An 8637-nucleotide genomic window follows, 5' to 3' on the forward strand; every position below is an offset into this window, starting at 1 on the left:
ATGTAAATTATTAAGCATTCGAATACAAAGTTTCTAATTAAAAAATGTTAAAACGTCAATTTAAAACTTCAACAGTTGCAATTTGAGTCCTGTATTTTTTTATATTAAAAATGGAAAAATACTTAGTCTTTGAGTTCAAACTTTTTTATTTTATTGGCCGTGAAGTGTTTTGCGCGCCGAGAAAAGCACGGAAAATAACCGGGATTTTTTTTCTTTCATTAAAATGGCTAACCTGATATATGTACGTACATTAGGGTGGTCCAAAAATGCATGACTTTACGTAAATAGTTGTGAATAATTGTATATATAGATGGGATAAGATTGTAAAAAAATATCGATATAAGCGGAAAGATGGTAAGGAATGGAAGTCAGGTAAACCCTTAGCAGACACATTTTAAATAAAGAAGAAGACTAACAGTAATACTTTCAAGGCAAAAAATAAATTTCCGAACAAAAAAATTTAAACAAACTTTATTTGTTCAAATAATTAAAAATTAATTAACAAATGATAATAAATAATCCATTAGACCAATATTAATAATTTTAAGGAAAAAAAGACCAGAATGAGGTGCTCAAAATGTCGATTTCATAAGAATTGACATTTTTTGGTTCAAGGGTAGTTTTCAGGTACTCGTGGGAGTATGTTAGGATTGTCAACCCCATATACATGATGCATGAAATTCTTTGCTAGATAGTTCTCTACAGGCTCCTATACTTTCCCTTCACATTTTTTCAAACCCTAAAAAATTATTCCAAAAACTCAAGAAAGTGATTTTTCCCCATGAATTTTACATGAGAAACTTCAAGTCAAAACCGGCACCTGTTAAAATCGAAAAATAAAATAATAAAAAATTAGGGAATTTATTTTTTCGGATTTGGAATTAAATTGGGGGGATCGTTGCCCTCGAAAAAATAACAGCCTTTTTGAGCCACCATAATGTACATGCTTAAAAATCAGCACTCAAATTCTCGTCGGTTGGAGAGGCACACCTGCGTCTGGTCACAAAAATAATTTTAGTTAAGTCCCTACCTCTTTCCAACGTCTTGTAGAGGAGTAGTGAGGCACTCCTGTGCCTAGGCACAGGAATAATGCAGCTAAAACCCAAATTATTTCCAATGTATCACAAAAGGTGGCCTATACTTTACTGAAATCTGCTACACTTTATCAAATTTTCTCGGAAAATATCACTCGCTAAAAAATGCGTGGAAAAGTAACTATATATCGCAATGAGTACAAATTCACTTTTCCCGAAGTATTTGAAATCTTCTGGCTAATAAATACAAGATCATTTTCAGATATTTCTTTATTTTCTGACGGATTTTAAGAGAACAATAAATACATCAGAATCTAAAGGAAAATTTTTTAATATCCATGTTAGTTAAGATGCTGCAACACTTTGAAAAATGTTTAATAATTTTTTGATAAATTACATCAACAGCTTTAGAGGTTTAAATGTTCATGACGTTTTAAACACAAATATTTGTATTAAAGAGGTTAAATAAGTGTTATATAAAATCCCTTAAAAAACAACACATTTTGTACTAAATCGATTCTGTGACTTGAGAATGCAGAGTAGGTGGGTCCAAAAAATTCACTTTCGACGAAGGGACTTGCCTATTCTTACCTATTTAGTAAGCTTCTCGGAAAGAAATTGCCTTAAAGTTTAAGCTAAATCGGTTAATATTAAGGCGTGCCACAATGGTTTGAATACAGCTAGCGAGATATTATTATACTTCAATAAAGAGTCTCCAACAAATTATTTACAATAAATTGCTTTCAATCTTAATCTTCCCCGCCCTCCTTGTTATGAATATCCTAAAATACCCCAAAAAAGTTAAAGCGAGAATTTTGCATTAAATTGTCAAATACACGTATAATCTCTGCTTTTCCCGTTTTAAATACATTATGTTTATTCTGTAGGTAAAATGATTTTAACAGTATTTAAATAGTATTTAAATAATAATAATATTCCTATATACCCCTATATACCCCTACCAAAGGTGTTCTCGCGTTGGTGTCGCGGTAGGGCTTGAACTTTCCTCTCACGACTTTGAACGCTTGTCGCTTCCCGAAGATCGTCGGGACGCCCCTAGAGCCACAGCTGGGGGCCGCAGCATGCGGGACGGTGGCGATGCTGAGCTGCAAGACGGTGAGACTGATCTCAATTATCAAACAGCTGTACAGCAAGAATATTTGCGACAAACGGTAAGCAGCGGAACATCAATTGTGCCTGTTGAGGTTGTTTCGGTTACCCCTAGCTATTTGCAGCCAACCACCCCGACAGAAATACCGTGGGAGAGCATCAAGTTGTGTCCAACAATTAATGGGGAATTTGTGCAGTTAAACTACGAAAGTGCGAAGTTTGAAACGCAAATGGAAAAAAGGATACAATTAAAACAAGAAATTTGCTGCAAAGTATCCTAATATACATAAAGTCGCACTAAGAGATATTTTCGTTAAGGTGAAGTACATCAGGAATAATCTACACATCATAGAAGACCCAGCAATGGAGATTAAACAAAAGGCAAGCAGGGAAAATTGTTGTTCTTGCTTAAGCTGTTGATGATCCAACACCACCACACATTATACAGTTCGATGACTTTATACAAGCAGGAGTAGTAACAACGGTTCAGCAACCAAAAAAGCGACGAAACCAGACATACAATATGAACAGAAATGTCATACGTCTTTATTTTTTGGGAGAGAAATGTGGGCAAAGTGTGAAGAGAGAATATCATAGACTCTTTTTACTTAAATACCTAGAACTAGACACTAAAATAAATTAACAGAATCTGGCAGACTAAAAACCCTCAATATCTGTAAACAGATTGCTTACAACTGTTGAAATAGGTGCTATCAAGATGGAAGGGACACAGCAGCTTCCTATTGATGAACTCGCGAGGGATAAGGAACATCATGTACTCGATCCATTAGAACGATTGTGCTTTACTAGAGTTCAGATATGTAGTGCCAAAACTAGGGCATTCTCTGCCCGAAATGAAAATCACAAATGATCTGCGTGCAATAATAAAATACCTGAACAACAAGGTTTTACCAACGTTTTTGAACGTAACAAAAACTGCGTTAGGGGTGCAAACTTTTGTATACTGTGCAGATGTGGCAAACTTTAGAACGTTGGTCTGCAGAACTTGGCCTGCAAATGCAGGCTTTATCCCAGCAAGGAATCGAGATCCACCATGGAAGATCACGTTGGATATTGATGTCAGCGAAGTAAGCTGTGAATTGGGTCGATCAAATCAATATAAAAAAGCAAACAGAACCAGAAAGCTGATTAATTATGTCATTAAAATCATTCACTGTCGGCACATCGAGAAATTAACACCAGCAATGTGGGATGAGATTACAGACTACCAATGGCAGAAACTTAATGTTATTACTCCCAAAATTCATCGGTATAAAAAAACTAGTGCGCGAAGGCATCAAAATTGAAACTTTTAGACAGATGAAAGAAGGTTCTGTCGTGAACTCAGTGTAAAGAAAAATTACCAGCAAGATACAGAATTTCTTTAATTAAAATATATGACTAAATACTGGTCGGGCGTTTGAAGAAAAATGAACAGATGCAATTTGGAGACTGCGTGGTTCAAACTGGAGAAAGCAAGGGCAAGCCATAGCCTTGAAATGCAGCTGACAAACATTGCAGCTTTTGATGTGTCCGTCGTCTTGAAAAGGGCAAGTAACAGGAAAGCTCCAGGTCTGGACATGGTGCACAAATTCTGGTACAAGTACCAGAGGAGTGTGCATCTTGCGTTGCCAAGGTGTTTTCAGAAGACCATTAAACACTCAGATCTGATGCCAGAATTTCTGCGCCAGGGTATGTCTTATAGCTATCATTGCAGACAAGGTATATTTACATTGCGACGAGAATGGCATCCTTACAAAAGAACAAAAAGGATATTGTAAAAACTCATTAGGCTGTAAAGATCTAGTGACTATAGACGCTGTTGCCGCATGACTATTTTCTTGAAGTCTTAAAGCGCGCATTCTTGACTTTCTAAGTCATGCAATGAGGCTCTGGGTTACAATAATCAAGTTTTTTGATCATAGACAACCAAAGATAACTAGATAAATACAATTTACGATGGGTATAATTCAAGGAGACTGCTTCAGTGCAATATGGTTATGTTTAGCGTTGAACTCATCGAGCAAAACACTAAAGAGCATGTCTCATGGGTTCAGAATTTATGATAATGAGGATGGTCATAAAATCACCCATCTTCTGTACATGGATGACCTGAAGCTGTACATGGAGATCGGATTAGACAAATGTAGAAAAGAGCATTCAGTCAGAGGGTAATGGGACCTCACAGCTAGAGAACAAGTTTGAAAATGACGTTGAGTCAATGGCTGCAGGCGAATCATTCAAAGAACTGGGTATTCTTGAATCTAAAGTTATTCAGCATACGACAGTTAAGACAAGCCTAACGATTGCTTTCACTACGAGACGCAATTGATTATGAAGAGTTTTCTCGACTCAACAAAGAAAATCAGGGAAATCAACATATATGCTATCCCTGTCAACATGTACTCCTTCGGGCTTATTAAATTGTCTAACACCGACTTGAAAGGCTGAACAAAATCGTCCGCGTAGAAACGACGAAGCACCGAAAGCACCACAAAAATTTAGCGATTAAAAGGGTAGTTCTACTACAACATATAGGAGGTAGGGGTGTTGTAAATGTAAAAAACTGTGTGAGTCACAAGTTACACAGTAGCGAGACTATTTTAACAGCAAGCGAACAATTGCGCTTTACAGTACTATCTGTAAAGCGCATCTTGACTACACGCCTCTACATTTTTCCACAGTTGGGTTCTTAAATATTAGGGCAGAAACCATAGAGGAATTCAAAATACAATGGAGGCAGAAAGTTATCCACGGTGAGCACCCCAAAACGTTAGGTCTACATAAAGTGGATAGTGAGGCATCTAATATTTAGCTAAGAAGGGGTGTTCTGTATCCAGAGATGGAAGAGTTCGTCATTGCGCTACAGGAAACGGTTGTTAGCACCAGGAATTGTCATAAACACGTGTTACATTAAGAAGTGGTTAACCTGTGCTGATTATACATAGGATTCTTCAAAGAATGGATGCCTTTCTATATATATACATTCCTATAGTTGTTTTAGAAAGCAAGGATTACATCTTATATAACGATGTTAATGTCCAAACGGATCATTAAATCCGGGCCAATCGACCTGTCATCGTGATGCGAGAAAAAAGCAAGAAGTGTCTACTTCATCGGCATTGCTTGTACACTGAACCGAAATTAGCAGTCAACCTATGCAACCAAGCTCCACCAGTATAGCAAGTTGAGGCATAAAGTAAATACGATATGGAGAAATATGAATCATGCATCTATTCATCCTCTTGTGATTTCGGCTACAGGCAATGTGCACGCAAGATGCACTGATTAGCTTGAACATTTACGAGTATTAAACACCTCCAAAGCTCGCGTCCGCTCGTAATTTTATACCTACACCAGCCCAGGAGGTTTTCAGAATCATATTGGATGAACTTACAACATCCTAATCTCATCAGTTACTTGACTTATTCAGAGGCTGTTATGTATAATCAGGTTCAACCGAGTAAAAGTTTTGAATAATAATATTTATAAAGAACCTCGGTGGCTCAGTTGGTTAGACGCTCGGACTTCACCTCAGAGATTCAGGGTTCAAATCCTAAGCCGCTACCTCTAGACATTTTCCCATGTACCATTACCGAGGTTCTAGCGGATTGAAACCTACCTTAAGCTGCAGGGCCTCCCTTCATGTACCTGACTGCATCCTAGTCCGTCAATGGTGGAGTAGAAACCAGGCTTTGTCTAATATGTCGGGGCGGTAACCAACTCAGTCTATAACAATATTTCAATTTTTTATATTTATAATATAAAAGGCAGAGGAATATGTGGTAATGGCCACAGTATTTAAGAAAAAAGTAATCTTTTTAATATAAAAGGGGGATATGAAGTTATGTATCAAGGACAAGAGAAAGATCCTCCAGAAAACTTACCAAACGTTCCAGCAAGACCACCTTTGAAGATAGCCGCGAATCCCAACATGAGAATCATGATGTTCAACATCTACGAAAAAGGCTTTCTCAGGAGGCACAAATTAGCTGAAACTAATAATGCTCTCTCTGATTTGCCCTCTGAAGGTGTTGATCCTGAAATCTAAACTCTGTAGTTCACGAGAAGGCGGTGTCCTTGCTTAGATGCAATAGAAGTAATGATACTTTAGTACGCCCGAATAACACTCTTGAGCATAATGCACAGCTCGGGTGCAAAATTAAAACGGCGAGGCGGAATACAACAAATGTTCAGTGCGTGATCAGCTACATAATATCAAATGAAAAGTTCCCCTTAAAAGTTAAGGCACTAGCTCGATACTTACGAAAGAAAATTTACACGCCTAACAAGTGTAAATTGCTCACCATCCGACAGCACTGAGCGCAAAAAATAAGAGCTCTTTCAATAGCAAAAGGGCACGTTAAATGGGGAGTAAAGTGGAGTCATCAAAATTTCACCTTTTCTACTGATCTTTTCCGTATGTTTAACAAGACGTCGTTTGCATTTGAAAATCCGCCTAGTCGAGGAAAGATTCAGGTTTTCCGGGAACAAGTATATGGAGAAACTCATAAGCTAGATGAAGAAGCTGCAGATATGTCACTCTTCCGTAACTTTACCAGAGGTAACTGTTTCAACGACCAAAGGAGGAGTGTTCACTAATTACTACTGAAGAAGTGAAGAAAGTTCTTGCTAGAACTAAGAACTTTTCAGCGCCAGAGCGAGATAAAATCAACAACTTTTAGTAAAAGAAGTTCACTTCTACGCACCAAAACCTAACTTATACATTTATTACTTTCTTAAACGGAGAACAACTCATCTCGCAGTGGTTAGTGGAAGGGCGCACGGTACTAATCCGTAAGATTAAAGATTTGTCAAGTCAAAAGAACTGCCGTCCCACCGCTTGTTTAAACACCAGCTACAAGATATTCAGTGGAATCCTCAAAGAGAGGATATTAACATCTATCGAGCCGGTATGGAGTGCAATAGCTTGGATTGACGAGAGGTATTTGATAACACGATCCATGAGCTACTTATCAAGCTCCTTGAGTGTCTGGAGGTGCGCCCAGAAATAATGAGATATATGAAAGAGCGAGCTTATGCTCTTGTGGCGGACAAGATTTGTAATAACATCTGACAACATTTTAAAGCCACTACCAGCTATGACACATATAAGAGTGGGGCTTCCAAGGATATTTTTTAAGTCAGATACTTTTCTGCATTTTAATCTTGCCGCCATCTATTATGCTTCGAGCCAAAAGCTCTGGATACCTATGTGGCCTGCCGAAGAGAAGAGAATTTAAGGTCAACCGCCTTTTTTACGTAGACGACCTTTAATTCTTTGCCTTCCTAAAGTATGACTTAAAAATCCTAGTGACGGCTATAAATAGGTACTCTAAAGCAATTGGAATGTGCTTAGACTTGACAAGTGCATCTGCTTCAATCTATATTCTGGCCGTTCCTCTACTGCTCTACACGTTTGGTGCAGTTTAATGGAACGTCGATGAGTTGAAGCAACTTGACCCAAGCAGAAGAAAGATGATGAAAATCCATCGAAGTCATAAACCTAGATTTTTCGTAACGCGTATATACCATCCCCGAGAAAGGGGGGGTGGGGTAAAGGGTTTTCTGAGCTTTGAGAAACTCCATCGAAGAAGGATTCTGGCTACAGCCTGCTCAGTTCTAAATAGCGCCGGTGCATTGTGGTGCGAACCAAGTATTCTGTTGACCTTAAGAACTTTTCATTTTAAAAATCAGAAATATGTCTTGAACATTACGGGTAGGGAATTCTAGTTTCACATTGAATATTTAGATGGGAGGCTACCAAACTGGAGAGTACCGGTAAAGTACTTCTTTTTATTTATGGGATTGTTTTTCACTTTTTCGTGTTGGAAAATGTTGTACCTTATCAGGAAAAGGATTGGGAATTACTGGTAGAGATCACGGTTCATTTTAACATTCAAACTCCGGAACGTTTTATTTAGATAAAATATTTATTTCACGACAATAGGAACACTCTGATCAATTAAGCCAAGTACACGTTGGTCTTACCCATTCACGCTTGCTCAGCACTTACATTTCTACATGGAATAGGTGTCATAATTAAAATTTAATCGATACATTTTTAACCTTACCTTGCAGATGTAATCCTAATCCTAGTCCTACCAATTATGCAGAGCAAGGTTCGTAGAAACAAATTTTGAATTAATCTTCTGCTCCTCTTAATAGGGCTTAATTGGATGTATACAGTCCACCGTTGCTTCATGGAGCAACTTGAGTCTATTTCTTCACAACACTTGTGTATTGCGTAAGAACTCACAACATCGTATTTTTCCGGAATTATCACACTGAGATATGACGACGAACTGCTTCCAACCAGAAGGGGAGGAGTACGTTTAAATTGTAACCCTTTATTCGTTGTTACATCTCAGCGGGTTAATACATTGGCACAGCACTAACTTTCCCAATCGTTTTGAGATTGGATTTTGAAAACTAATTCTCCTTCGCTTAAATACCCGTCGTTAACAAATTTCCTCTGGCCTCGATGTAAATA

This window comes from Belonocnema kinseyi, chromosome 1 (assembly GCF_010883055.1).
Source record: "Belonocnema kinseyi isolate 2016_QV_RU_SX_M_011 chromosome 1, B_treatae_v1, whole genome shotgun sequence".
In the NCBI taxonomy this organism is placed as follows: Eukaryota; Metazoa; Arthropoda; class Insecta; order Hymenoptera; family Cynipidae; genus Belonocnema; species Belonocnema kinseyi.